We start from the raw sequence: 14119 nt of genomic DNA, 5'->3' as shown, positions 1-14119 counted from the left end.
TATTAGGGTGGGATGCTGACCCTGGCTTAAATGTCAGGGTGGGATGCTGACCCTGGCTTAAATGTAAGGGTGGGATGCTGACCCTGGCTTAAAGGTTAGGTGGGATGCTGACCTGGCTTAAATGTAAGGGTGGGATGCTGACCCTGGCTTAAAGGTTAGGGTGGGATGCTGACCCTGGCTTAAATGTCAGGGTGGGATTCTGTCCCTGGCTTAAATGTCAGGGTGGGATGCTGACCCTGGCTTAAATGTCAGAGTGGGATGCTGACCCTGGCTTAAATGTCAGGGTGGGATGCTGACCCTGGCTTAAATGTCAGAGTGGGATGCTGACCCTGGCTTAAATGTCAGGGTGGGATGCTGACCCTGGCTTAAATGTTAGGGTGGGATGCTGACCCTGCCTTAGATGTTAGGGTGTGATGCTGACCCTGGCTTAAAGGTTAGGGTGGGATGCTGACCCTGGCTTAAATGTCAGGGTGGGATGCTGACCCTGGCTTAAATGTCAGGGTGGGATGCTGACCCTGCCTTAAATGTCAGGGTGGGATGCTGATCCTGGCTTAAATGTCAGGGTGGGATGCTGACCCTGGCTTAAATGTCAGGGTGGGATGCTGACCCTGGCTTAAATGTTAGGGTGGGATGCTGACCCTGGCTTAAATGTTAGGGTGGGATGCTGACCCTGGCTTAAATGTTAGGGTGGGATGCTGACCCTGGCTTAAATGTCAGGGTGGGATGCTGACCCTGGCTTAAATATCAGGGTGGGATGCTGACCCTGGCTTAAATGTTAGGGTGGGATGCTGACCCTGGCTTAGATGTCAGGGTGGGATGCTGACCCTGGCTTAAATGTCAGGGTGGGATGCTGACCCTGGCTTAGAAATCAGGGTGGGATGCTGACCCTGGCTTAAATGTCAGGGTGGGATGCTGACCCTGGCTTAAATGTCAGGGTGGGATGCTGACCCTGGCTTAAATGTCAGGGTGGGATGCTGACCCTGGCTTAAATGTTAGGGTGGGATGCTGACCCTTGCTTAGATGTTAGGGTGGGATGCTGGCGGGAGTGCGGCGTGGGGCGGAGTTACGAGGCTTTTCTTTACTTTTCGTTTTGTCCTAAAAAAAAAATTCCAAATAAATTCGAAAACAAAAAATCTGAAAAAAATCAAATTAACACCAAAACAAAACCAAAACAAAAACAAAAAAGTAAAACAGAAAAAACACTAAAACAAAAAAATGAAAAAAAAATCAACACCAAAAAACAAAACAAAAAAAAAATAGAAAAGAGTAAAACAAAAAAAATACTAAAAAAAATTAAACACCAAAACAAAACAAAAAACAAAAAAAATAGAACAAAGTAAAACAAAACAAAAAAAATGAAAAATAACAAAAATAAAATAAAACTATATAAAAAAAGGAAAAGAATGCGCAGGAAGAGGAAGAGGAAGGGAAAGGGAACGTGGAGGAAAAGAGGGAGGAGCAGGGACAGGGAGAGAAAGGGAAGGTGAAGGAAGAGGAAGAAGATAGACCAGGGAGAGGAAGGGAAAGCGGAGAAGGAGAGGGAGAGGGAGGAGGAGGAGGAGGAGGAACGGGAAGAGAGTGAAGGCTGTGTAGGAGTGGAAGAGGGAATAGCTGTGAAAGGGGAATAGTGGAGGGAAGAGGGAGAGGAAGAGAAGGAGAAGGAGGAGGAAGAAGAGGAAGAGAAAGAGGAAAAGGAAGAGAATGAGGAGGAGAGAGGAAAACGAAGAAGCTTGTTTTCTTTTGTTTTTCTTTCTGTTATGCGTGTGTGTGTGTGTGTGTGTGTGTGTGTGTGTGTGTGTGTGTGTGTGTGTATGAGGGAAGGGAGGATTGAGGAGCCGGACGGAAACATTCTTATTATCTTTCGTTTCTTTCTGTTATGAGAGAGAGAGAGAGAGAGAGAGAGAGAGAGAGAGAGAGAGAGAGAGAGAGAGAGAGAGAGAGAGAGAGAGAGAGAGAGAGAGAGAGAGAGAGAGAGAGATCGGGCGTTCGGGCGGACGAGAGAGCGAGCAAGCCAGCCAACGATCTAATGAACAAACGACCGAACGACCGACCGACCGACCGGCCGAACGAACGAACGAACGCACGAACGAACGAACAAACGAACGAACGAACAAACGAACGAGCAAGCGACCAAACAAACGAACGAACGAACAAGCGAACGACCGACCGACCGACCGAACGAACAAACGAACGAGCGGGCGACAGACCGACCGACCGAACGAACGAACAAACGAGCGTCGACCGACCAAACGAACGAAAGAACGAACAAGCGAACGACCGAAAGACCGACTGACCGAGCGAACGAATGAACGAGCGACCAAATGAAAGAACCACCAACCGAACGAATGAACGAGCGAGCGACCGACCGAACGAACGAACGAACGACTGGACGAGCGAACGAACGGCCGACGAAACGAGCCATCAACCGAACGACCGAATGATCGAACACCCAACCGAATGATCCAATGACCGACCGACAGAACGACCGACCGACCGACCGAACAAACGACCGACCGACCGACCGACCAACCAAATGAAGGATCAATCAAACAACCGACACAACGACCAAACGAACGACCGAACGAATGACCAAACGACCGACTGCCCAACCAACCGACTGACCGACCGACCGCACGAATGAAGGAAGATTAGAGGGATGAGAAAGAGGAGGAAGAGGAAGAGGAAGAGAACGTAGAGGAAGAGAGGAATTAAAAGGAACAGGGAGAGGAAGGGAAGATAGAGGAGGAGCGGGAGGAGAAGGAACAGGAAGAGGATGGGAAAATAAAGGAAGCGTGTGTGTGTGTGTGTGTGTGTGTGTGTGTGTGTGTGTGTGTGTGTGTGTGTGTGTGTGTGTGTGTGTTTGTGTGTGTGAGATGGTGACCCTGGCTTAAATGTCAGAGTGGGATGCTGACCCTGGCTTAAATGTTAGGGTGGGATGCTGACCCTGGCTTAAATGTTAGGGTGGGATGCTGACCCTTGCTTAGATGTTAGGGTGGGATGCTGACCCTGGCTTAAATGTCAGGGTGGGATGCTGACCCTGGCTTAAATGTTAGGGTGGGATGCTGACCCTTGCTTAGATGTTAGGGTGGGATGCTGACCCTGGCTTAAATGTTAGGGTGGGATGTTGACCCTGGCTTAAATGTTAGGGTGTGATGCTGACCCTGGCATAAAGGTTAGGGTGGGATGCTGACCCTGGCTTGAATGTCAGGGTGGGATGCTGACCCTGGCTTAAATATTAGGGTGGGATGCTGACCCTGGCTTGAATGTCAGGGTGGGATGCTGACCCTGGCTTAAATGTTAGGGTGGGATGCTGACCCTGGCTTAAATGTCAGGGTGGGATGCTGACCCTGGCTTAAATGTTAGGGTAGGATGCTGACCCTTGCTAAGATGTTAGGGTGGGATGCTGGCGGGAGTGCGGCGTGGGGCGGAGTTACGAGGCTTTTCTTTACTTTTCGTTTTGTCCTAAAAAAAAATTCCAAATAAATTCGAAAACAAAAAATCTAAAAAAAATCCCAAAACAAAACCAAAAAAACTAGAAAAAAGTAAAACAGAAAAAACACTAAAACAAAAAAATGAAAAAAAAATCAACAACACCAAAAAACAAAACATAAAATAGAAAAAAGTAAAACAAAAAAAATACTAAAACAAAACAAAAAATAAACACCAAAACAAAACAAAAAAATAGAAAAAAAGTAAAACAAAAAAATACAAAAACAGAAAACTGAAAAAAATAAAATTAAATAAAACTATATAAAAAAAAGGAAAAGAATGCGCAGGAAGAGGAAGAGGAAGGGAAAGGGAAAGTGGAGGAAAAGAGGGAGGAGCAGGGACAGGGAGAGGAAGGGAAGGTGAAGGAAGAGGAAGGAGAAGATAGAACAGGGAGAGGAGGGGAAGGCGGAGAAGGAGAGGGAGGAGGAGGAGGAGGAGGAGGAGGAGGAGGAACGGGAAGAGAGTGAAGGCTGTGTAGGAGTGGAAGAGGGAATAGCTGTGAAAGAGGAAGAGTGGAGGGAAGAGGGAGAGGAAGAGAAGGAGGAGGAGGAGGAAGAAGAGGAAGAGAAAGAGGAAAAGGAAGAGAATGAGGAGGAGAGAGGAAAACGAAGAAGCTTGTTTTCTTTTGTTTTTCTTTCTGTTATTCGTGTGCGCGCGCGTGTGTGTGTGTGTGTGTGTGTGTGTGTGTGTGTGTGTGTGTGTGTGTGTGTGTGTGTGTGTGTGTGAGGGAAGGGAGGATTGAGGAGCCGGACGGAAACATTCTTATTATCTTTCGTTTCTTTCTGTTAAGAGAGAGAGAGAGAGAGAGAGAGAGAGAGAGAGAGAGAGAGAGAGAGAGAGAGAGAGAGAGAGAGAGAGAGAGAGAGAGAGAGAGAGAGAGAGAGAGAGAAGAAACTAGAGGGAAGAAGAAGAAGAAGTACGGAAGAAGAAGAAGAAAGCGACGGGAAAAAAGAAGAAACATGACTGAAGAAGAAGAAGAAGGATGGAAGAAGAAGCAGCGACGGGAAGAAGAAGAAACAGCGACGGAAGAAGAAGAAGAAGAATGACGGAAGTTAAAGAAGAAGCAAGGAAGGAAGTTAAAGAAGAAGAAAGGACGGGAAGAAGAAGAAATGAAAGACGGAAGAAGAAGTTAGCAAAGGACGTAAAGAAGAAGAAACAATGACGGAAGAAGAAGAAGCACAGCGACGGAAGAAGAAGAAGCAGCGACGAAGAAGAAGAACAAGACGGAAGAAGAAGAAACAAGGATTAAAGAAGAAGAAAACAGCGATTTAAAAAGAAGAAGACAAAGGACGGGAAGAAGAAGAAGCAGAAAGGACGGAAGAAAAAGAAGCAGCGACGGAAGAAGAAGAAACAAAGGACGGAAGAAGAAGAAGAAGAAAGGATGGAAGGAAGAAAACAAGGAGGAAGAAGAAGAAGAAAGGACAAAGAAGAAGAAGCAGAGGAAGAAGAAGTTAAGAAAGGACAAAGAAGAAGAAACAGTGACGGAAGAAGAAGAAGAAGTGAAAGGGGACTTAAAGAGGGAAGAAGGATGGAAGAAGAAGAAGAAGGATGGAAGAAATAAAGAAAGCTATGACGGCAAAAGAGTCAGTTAAGAAGCGACGAGAGAAGAAGAAGAAAGGACTTGGAAGAAGAAGAAAATGAAAGGGATTGAAGAAGACGAAGCAGTGACGGAAGAAGAAGAAACAAAGGACGGAAGAAGAAGAAGCAAAGCGACGGAAGAAGAAGAAGCAAAGGATAAAGAAGAAGAAGGAAGGATGACGGAAGAAGAAGCAAAGGACAAAGAAGAAGCAAATGACGGGAAGAAGAAGAAAACAGCGACGAAGAAGAAGAAGAAGCTAAAATGACGGAAGAGTTAAAGAAGCATTGAAGGAAGAAGAAGAAACAAATGACGAAGAAGAATAAATAGAAGACGGAAGAAGATAAAGGTTGAAATGACGGAAGAAGAAGAAGAAAGGACGGAAGAAGAAGAAAGCAGTGACGGAAGAAGAAGAAGAAGGAAGGAAAAAGAAGAAATAAAGCGGACGTGAAAGAAGAGAAGAAAGGACGGAAGAAGAAGAAGCAAAGCGACGGAAAGAAGAAGAACAGCGACGGAAGAAGAAGAAGAAGGAAGCGACGGAAGAAGAAGAAGACGGAGGAAGAAGAAGCAACATTGGAAGAAGAAGAAGCAGCGACGGAAAAAGAATATTTGAACAAAGAAATAATAAAGAAAGGACAGTAAAGAAGAAGAAGCAGTGACGGAAGAAGAAGAAGAAAGGACGGAAAGAAGAAGAAGAAGCGACGGAAGAAGAAGAAGCAGCAACGACGGAAGAAGAAGAAGAAGTAAAGACGGAAGAAGAAGAAATAAGCAGCGACGGAAGAAGCAGTTAAAGAAAACAGTGACGTGAAAAAGAAGATGCATCGACGAAAGAAGAAGAAGCAGTGGACGAAAGAAGAAGAAGCAGGATGGAAGAAGAAGAAACAAAGACGGAAGAAGAAGCAGCGACGGAAGAAGAAGAAGGAAAAGATGGAAGAAGAAGAAGCAGCGACGGAAGAAGAAGAAATGTAAGGACGGAAGATAAAGAAGAAAGGACGAAGAAGAAGAGAGAGACAGCACGGAAGAAGAAAAGACAAGCGACGAAGAAGAAGAAGAAGTAGTGGGGACGAAGAAGAATAAATAAGAAAGAAAGCGACGGAAGAAGAAGAAGCAAGACGGAAGAAGAAGAAGAAGGACGAAGAAGAAGCATGACGGAAGAAGAAGCACGACGGAAGAAGAAGAAGACGGTAAAGAAGGACGGAAGAAGAAGGACGGTTGTAATAAATAAATGACGGAAATAAAGGAACAAATACGAAATAGTTAAAGAAAACAGAAGAAGAAGAAGAAGGACGGAAGAAGAAGAAGAAGGACGGAAGAAGAAGAAGAAGCGACGGAAGAAGAAGAAACAAGGATGAGAGAAGAAGAAGAAATACTAAATAGTTAAAGAAGGACGGAAGAAGAAGAAGCAGCGAGAAGAAGAAGAAGCAGCGACGGAAGAAGAAGAAGCAAGGATGGAAGAAGAAGAAGAAAGGACGGGAAGAAGAAGAACAAGCGACGGAAGAAGAAGAAGAAGGATGGAAGAAGAAGAAGAAGGACGGAAGAAGAAGAAGAAGTGACGGAAGAAGAAGAAACAGTGACGAAGAAGAAGAAGAAGCGACGGAAGAAGAAGAAAAGACGGAAGAAGAAGAAGGACGGAAGAAGAAGAAAGGACGGAAGAAGAAGAAGGACGGAAGAAGAAGAAGAAGGACGGAAGAAGAAGAAGAAGCGACGGAAGAAGAAGAAGAAGCAAAGGATGGAAGAAGAAGAAACAGCGACGGAAGAAGAAGAAGAAAGGACGGAAGAAGAAGAAGAAGGACGGAAGAAGAAGAAACAGCGACGGAAGAAGAAGAAGAAGTATCGACGGAAGAAGAAGAAGAAAGCGAGGGAAGAAGAAGAAGCAGGACGGAAGAAGAAGAACAAAGGACGGAAGAAGAAGAAGCAGCGACGGAAGAAGAAGAAGCAGCGACGGAAGAAGAAGAAGCAGGACGGAAGAAGAAGAAGAAGTGACGGAAGAAGAAGAAGAAGGACGGAAGAAGAAGAAGAAGCGACGGAAGAAGAAGAAGAAAGGACGGAAGAAGAAGAAGAAAGGACGGAAGAAGAAGAAGACGGGAAGAAGAAGAAGAAGAAGGACGGAAGAAGAAGAAGAAGGACGAAGAAGAAGAAGAAAGCGACGGAAGAAGAAGAAGAAAGGACGGAAGAAGAAGAAGAAGCGACGGAAGAAGAAGAAGCAGCGACGGAAGAAGAAGAAGTGACGGAAGAAGAAGAAACAGGACGGAAGAAGAAGAAGAGGACGGAAGAAGAAGAAGCAGCGACGGAAGAAGAAGAAGAAGCGACGGAAGAAGAAGAAGAAGACGGAAGAAGAAGAAGAAGCGACGGAAGAAGAAGAAGCAGGACGGAAGAAGAAGAAGAAGCGACGGAAGAAGAAGAAAAAGGACGGAAGAAGAAGAAAGGACGGAAGAAGAAGAAGAAGGACGGAAGAAGAAGAAGCAGCGACGGAAGAAGAAGAAAAAGCGACGGAAGAAGAAGAAGAAGCGACGGAAGAAGAAGAAGAAAGGACGGAAGAAGAAGAAGAAAGGAAGAAGAAGAAGCAGCGACGGAAGAAGAAGAGACGAAGAAGAAGAAGGACGGAAGAAGAAGAAACAGGACGGAAGAAGAAGAAGAAAGGACGGAAGAAGAAGAAACAGCGACGGAAGAAGAAGAAGAAGCGACGAAAGAAGAAGAAGCAGAAGACGGAAGAAGAAGAAACAGCGACGGAAGAAGAAGAAGAAGCGACGAAAGAAGAAGAAAGGACGGAAGAAGAAGAAGCAGCGACGGAAGAAGAAGAAGCAGCGACGGAAGAAGAAGAAACAGCGACGGAAGAAGAAGAAGAAAGGACGGAAGAAGAAGAAGCAGCGACGGAAGAAGAAGAAATACAGCGACGGAAGAAGAAGAAGAAAGGACGGAAGAAGAAGAAAGAAGCGACGAAGAAGAAGAAGAAAGGACGGAAGAAGAAGAAGCGACGGAAGAAGAAGAAGAAAGGACGGAAGAAGAAGAAGGACGGAAGAAGAAGAAGAAGCGACGGAAGAAGAAGAAACAGCGACGAAGAAGAAGAAGAAAGGACGGAAGAAGAAGAAGAAGACGGAAGAAGAAGAAGAAGGACGGAAGAAGAAGAAACAGACGGAAGAAGAAGAAGAAGGAAAACGAAGAAGAAGCAGCGACGGAAGAAGAAGAAGCGACGGAAGAAGAAGAAGCAGCGACGGAAGAAGATGAAGAAGCGAAAGAAGAAGAAGAACGACGGAAGAAGAAGAAGCAAGGAAGAAGAAGAAGCAGCGACGGAAGAAGAAGAAGAAGCGACGGAAGAAGAAGAAGCAGCGACGGAAGAAGAAGAAGAAGGACGAAGAAGAAGAAGTAACGACGGAAGAAGAAGAAGCAGGACGGAAGAAGAAGAAGCGACGGAAGAAGAAGAAACAAAGGACGGAAGAAGAAGAAACAGGACGGAAGAAGAAGAAGTAACGACGGAAGAAGAAGAAGAAAGGACGGAAGAAGAAGAAGAAGCGACGGAAGAAGAAACAACGACGGAAGAAGAAGAAGAAGCAGAGAAGAAGAAGCAGCGACGTAAGAAGAAGAAGAAGAAAGCGACGGAAGAAGAAGAAGCAGGACGGAAGAAGAAGAGACAGCGACGGAAGAAGAAGAAGAAGAAGCGACGGAAGAAGAAGAAGGCGAAGGAAGAAGAAGAAAGCGACGGAAGAAGAAGAAGCAGGACGGAAGAAGAAGAAGAAGCAAAGGACGGAAGAAGAAGAAGAAAGGACGGAAGAAGAAGAAGCAGCGACGGAAGAAGAAGAAACAGCGACGGAAGAAGAAGAAGAAGCAGCGACGGAAGAAGAAGCACCGACGGAAGAAGAAGAAGCAGCGACGGAAGAAGAAGAAGCAGCGACGGAAGAAGAAGAAACAGCGACGAGAGAAGAAGAAGCAGCGACGGAACAAGAAGAAGCAGCGACGGAAGAAGAAGCAGCGACGGATGAAGAAGAAACAGCGACGGTAGAAGAAGAAGCAGCGACGGAAGAAGAAGAAGCAGCGACGGAAGAAGAAGAAGCAGCGACGAGAGAAGAAGAAGCAGCGACGGAAGAAGAAGAAGCAGCGACGAGAGAAGAAGAAGCAGCGACGGAAGAAGAAGCAGCAGCGACGGAAGAAGAAGAAGCAGCGACGAGAGAAGAAGAAGCAGCGACGAAAGAAGAAGAAGCAGCGACGAGAGAAGAAGAAGCAGCGACGGAAGAAGAAGAAGCATCGACGGAAGAAGAAGAAGCAGCGACGGAAGAAGAAAAAACAGCGACGGAAGAAGAAGAAGCAGCGACGGAAGAAGAAGAAGCAGCGACGGAAAAAGAAGAAACAGCGACTGAAGAAGAAGAAGCAGCGACGGAAGAAGAAGAAGCAGCGACGGAAGAAGAAGAAACAGCGACGGAAGAAGAAGAAGAAGCATCGACGGAAGAAGAAGAAGCAGCGAAGGAAGAAGAAGAAGCAGCGACGGAAGAAGAAGAAACAGCGACGGAAGAAGAAGAAGAAGCAGCGACGGAAGAAGAAGAAGAAGAAGCAGCGACGGAAGAAGAAGAAGCAGCGAAGGAAGAAGAAGCAACGACGGAAGAAGAAGAAGAAGCATCGACGGAAGAAGAAGAAGCAGCGAGGGAAGAAGAAGAAGCAGCGACGAAAGAAGAAGAAACAGCGACGGAAGAAGAAGAAGAAGCAGCGACGGAAGAAGAAGAGGCAGCGACGGAAGAAGAAGAAGCAGCGACGGAAGAAGAAGAAGCAGCGACGGAAGAAGAAGAAGCAGCGACGGAAGAAGAAGAAGCAGCGACGGAAGAAGAAGAAGCAGCGACGGAAGAAGAAGAAGCAGCGACGAAAGAAGAAGAAGCAGCGACGGAAGAAGAAGAAGCAGCGACGGAAGAAGAAGAAGCAGCGACGGAAGAAGAAGAAGCAGCGACGGAAGAAGAAGAAGCAGCGACGAAAGAAGAAGAAGAAGCGACGGAAGAAGAAACAGCGACGGAAGATGAAGAAACAGGACGGAAAAGAAGAAGCAGCGACGGAAGAAGAAGAAGCAGCGACGGAAGAAGAAGAAGCAGCGACGGAAGAAGAAGAAACAGCGACGAAAGAAGAAGAAGCAACGACGGAAGAAGAAGAAGCAGCGACGGAAGAAGAAGAAACAGCGACGAGAGAAGAAGAAGAAGAAGCAGCGACGGAAGAAGAAGAAGCAGCGACGGAAGAAGAAGAAACAGCGACGGAAGAAGAAGCAGCAGCGACTGAAGGAGCAATGAAATCTCTATTTGAAGTGTCTATCCAAGATTTTGTGACTCCGATGATGTGATAATGATTTGTAACTGCGAGGACTTCTAAGTCTTCAAATTTGTTAAGTAGGCTACGAGCGTTGACATAGCAATCTTTAATGTGATTCGAGTCGGGGGTTTTGCGGGTTGAATACTCTCTTACGGTGGAGCTGCTTGTTTTCTCGCCCGCGTTTTTGGCTTTCGAAGAGCCACTTGGTCCCAGAACAGCCTCCCGAAACGGGCTGCTCAAACAGGGTTTAAGTGGATGCCATCAGGAAGGAACAAGTCTGAATCGTAGTAAAAATTGTTCCACAAGTTAGCGAACTGGACGTTTTCTTGTGAGCAAGTGACTGAAGACTGTTGTTTGTGCTGAAGGCCTTACTGTAAAAGCTAGATTCGGCAACGAACCTCGGGAGGATTCCTGAGAATATGATGTTACTGGCATCCGTTTTACATTTATACTGCTTGATCATGCGGCGGTATTTCTCAAGAAGTTCCTCAGAACGGGTTGTCTTTACGTCATTTGTCCTTGCGTATATGACAAAGAAGGAGTTTCGGTCGGCATTTCTCGTTTGTTAAGTTGGTCCTAATGTTTGAGCCAAGTAACACAGGTAAACACATGCCAGCGCTTGGACCGGGTGAAGTAGTGAAGGTTTGTTAAGTTGGTCCTGATGTTTGAGCCAGGTAACACAGGTAAACACATGCCAGCGCTTGGACCGGATGAAGTAGTGAAGGTTTGTTAAGTTGGTCCTGATGTTTGAGCCAGGTAATACAGGTAAACACATGGCAGCGCTGGGACCCCGGTGAAGTAATGAAGGTTTATTAGTTTCCTTCAACCTCCAGGAAATGTACGTCATGAATTTACCAGGAAGAGTTATTATGATACACTTTTCATGGCACAAAACTGAACTACATACACACACACACAAACTTATTCAGTGAGTTAGGGGGTAATTAGGCCATGGGACCACGGCCTCTATGGACAAAAGGAAAGCTGATCGATTGCCTGTGCCTGTTGTTAATTGTTTCTCCTTGTATGCTGTGCCAAAAGGTCATTGGAAGAAAAAAAAATGAATAAATATATAAAGCTCCGTAACGAACGTCACAAATTTCAAAATGAAGGGCTGAGCTAAATGAAAAGAAAAAAAGGGACGGAAAACGAGATGTTTAATGAAAAGAAATATTGCAAAACGAAAGTCCAAAAGCTAAACAGAACGAAAAGAGGGATGCAAAGCGAAAGGCTAAGACCTAGATGAAAAGAAAAGGAATGCAAAAGAAAGGCTAAAAGCTAAATGAAAAGAAAAGAAGAGGGGTGCAAAACGAAAGGCTAAAAGTTAAAAGGAAATGAGGAAAAAAAGAATACATAACGAAACCCCGAAAGCTATATAAAAATAAAAGTCACCAAGAGCGCAAAGTGAAAAGTTTAAAGAAATTAAATAAAAAGAGGGATTCCAACAGCATCTGGTGTTCCCAGGCGGTCACCCATCCAAGTACTATCCAGACCCAACGTCGCTTAACTTCGCTGATCAGACGAGAAGCGGTGTTTTCAACGTGGTGTGGCCGTTGACGATAAAGGAGAATTGGCTTTGATCTTTGAGGCAGGTAACACCGGTAAAAACGTGCCAGCGCTTGGACCGGGTGAAGTAGTGAAGGTTTGTTAAGTTGGTCCTGATGTTTGAGCCAGGTGACACAGGTCAACACCAGCGCTTGGACCGGGTGAGGTAGTGAAGGTTTGTTAAGTTGGTCCTGATGTTTGAGCCAGGTGACACAGGTAAACACATGCCAGCGCTGGGACTCAGGTGAAGTAAAAAAAATAATAAAGTTACGTAACCAGCGACACAAATTCCAAAACGAAAGGCTGAGCTAAATAAAAAAAAGAGACGAAAAACGAAATGCTTAATGAAAAGAAATGGTGCAAAACGAGAGTCCAAAAGCTAAATAAAACGAAAACAGGGATGCAAAGCGAAAGGCTAAGACCTAGATGAAAAGAAAAGAGGAATGCAAAATAAAGGCTAAAAGCTAAAGGAAAAGAAAAGAAGAGGGGTGCAAAACGAATAAATAAATAAAGTTACGTAACCAGCGTCAAAATTTTCAAAACGAAAGGCTGAGCTAAAAGAAAAGAAAAAAAAGGGACGGAAAACGAAATGCTTAAGGTAAAGAAATGGTGCAAAACGAAAGTCCAAAAGCTAAATAAAACGAAAACAGGGATGCAAAGCGAAAGGCTAAGACCTAGATGAAAAGAAAAGAGGAATGCAAAAGAAAGGCTAAAAGCTAGATGAAAAGAAAAGAAGAGGGGTGCAAAACGAAAGGCACCAGGAGCGCAAAGTGAAAAGTTAAGAGAAATTAAATAAAAAGAGGGATGCCAACAGCAACTGGTGTTCCCAGGCGGTCACCCATCCAAGTACTATCCAGACCCAACGTCGCTTAACGTCGCTGATCGGACGAAAAGCGGTGTTTTCAACGTGGTGTGGCCGTTGCTAAGAAAGGGGAATTGGCTTTGATTTTTGAGGCAGATAACACAGGTAAACACATGCCAGCACTTGGACCGGGTGAAGTAGTGAAGGTTTCTTAAGTTGGTCCTGATATTTGAGCCAGGTGACACAGGTAAACACATGCCAGCGCTTGGACCGGATGAAGTAGTGAAGGTTTGTTAAGTTGATCCTGATGTTTGAGCCAGGTAACACAGGTAAACACATGCCAGCGCTTGGACCGGATGAAGTAGTGAAGGTTTGTTAAGTTGGTCCTGATGTTTGAGCCAGGTAACACAGGTAAACACATGCCAGAGCTTGGACCGGATGAAGTAGTGAAGGTTTGTTAAGTATATCCTGATGTTTGAGCCAGGTAACACAGGTAAACACATGCCAGCGCTGGGACCCCGGTGAAGTTATGAAGGTTTGTTAGTTTCCTTCAACCTCCAGGAAATGTACGTCATGAATTTGCCAGGAAGAGTTATTATGATACACATTTCATGGCACAAAACTGAACTAAACACAAAAAAAAAAAAAAAAAAAAAATATTCAGTGATTTTGGGGGTAATTAGGCCATGGGACCACGGCCTGTAAGGACTTGTATGCTGTGCCAAACGGTCATTGGAAGAAAAAATAATAATAAATAAATAAAGTTACGTAACCAGCGTCAAAATTTTCGAAACGAAAGGCTGAGCTAAATCAAAATGGAAAGGCAAAAAGGGACGGAAAACGATATGTTTAATGAAAAGAAATGGTGCAAAACGAAAGTCAAAAAGCTAAATAAAACGAAAAGAGGGATGCAAAGCGAAAGGATAAGACCTAGATGAAAAGAAAAGAGGAATGCAAAAGAAAGGCTAAAAGCTAAAGGAAAAGAAAAGAAGAGGGGTGGAAAACGAAAGGCTAAAGTTAAAAGGAAAAGAAGAAAAAAAGAATACATAACGAGAGGCCGAAAGCTATATGAAAAGAAAAGTCACCAAGAGCGCAAAGTGAAAAGTTTAAAGAAATTAAATAAAAAGAGGGATGCCAACAGCATCTGGTGTTCCCAGGCGGTCACCCATCCAAGTACTATCCAGACCCAACGTCGCTTAACTTCGCTGATCAGACGAGAAGCGGTGTTTTCAACGTGGTGTTGCCGTTGACGAGAAAGGAGAATTGGCTTTGATTTTTGAGGCAGGTAACACAGGTAAACACATGCCAGCGCTTGGACCGGGTGAAGTAGTGAACGTTGGTTAAGTTGGTCCTGCTTTTTTGAGCGAGGTGACACATGTAAACACATGCTAGCACTTGGACCGGGTGAAGTAGTGAAGGTTTGTTAA

At 45.0% G+C, this 14119-nt stretch overlaps 2 non-coding genes and 1 pseudogene across 2 annotated transcripts; all 3 read right to left on the bottom strand.

The window, feature by feature from the left end:
* Window positions 1–11784: 11784 nt before the first annotated feature.
* LOC126997356 (5S ribosomal RNA) lies at window positions 11785–11903 on the bottom strand. Its single transcript, XR_007752051.1, has one exon. It is a non-coding gene; the product is annotated as a 5S ribosomal RNA (ribosomal RNA).
* Window positions 11904–12695: 792 nt separating this feature from the next.
* On the bottom strand, window positions 12696–12814 carry LOC126997521 (5S ribosomal RNA; annotated as a pseudogene).
* A 1010-nt stretch (window positions 12815–13824) lies between these two features.
* On the bottom strand, window positions 13825–13943 carry LOC126997282 (5S ribosomal RNA). The gene has a single exon (XR_007751972.1). It is a non-coding gene; the product is annotated as a 5S ribosomal RNA (ribosomal RNA).
* Between the last annotated feature and the right edge of the window lie 176 nt (window positions 13944–14119).

This window comes from Eriocheir sinensis, chromosome 1 (genome assembly GCF_024679095.1).
Source record: "Eriocheir sinensis breed Jianghai 21 chromosome 1, ASM2467909v1, whole genome shotgun sequence".
Lineage (NCBI taxonomy): Eukaryota > Metazoa > Arthropoda > Malacostraca > Decapoda > Varunidae > Eriocheir > Eriocheir sinensis.
The sequence above is the reverse complement of the archived record's forward strand: the minus strand, read 5'-3'. Positions and strand labels throughout refer to the sequence as shown.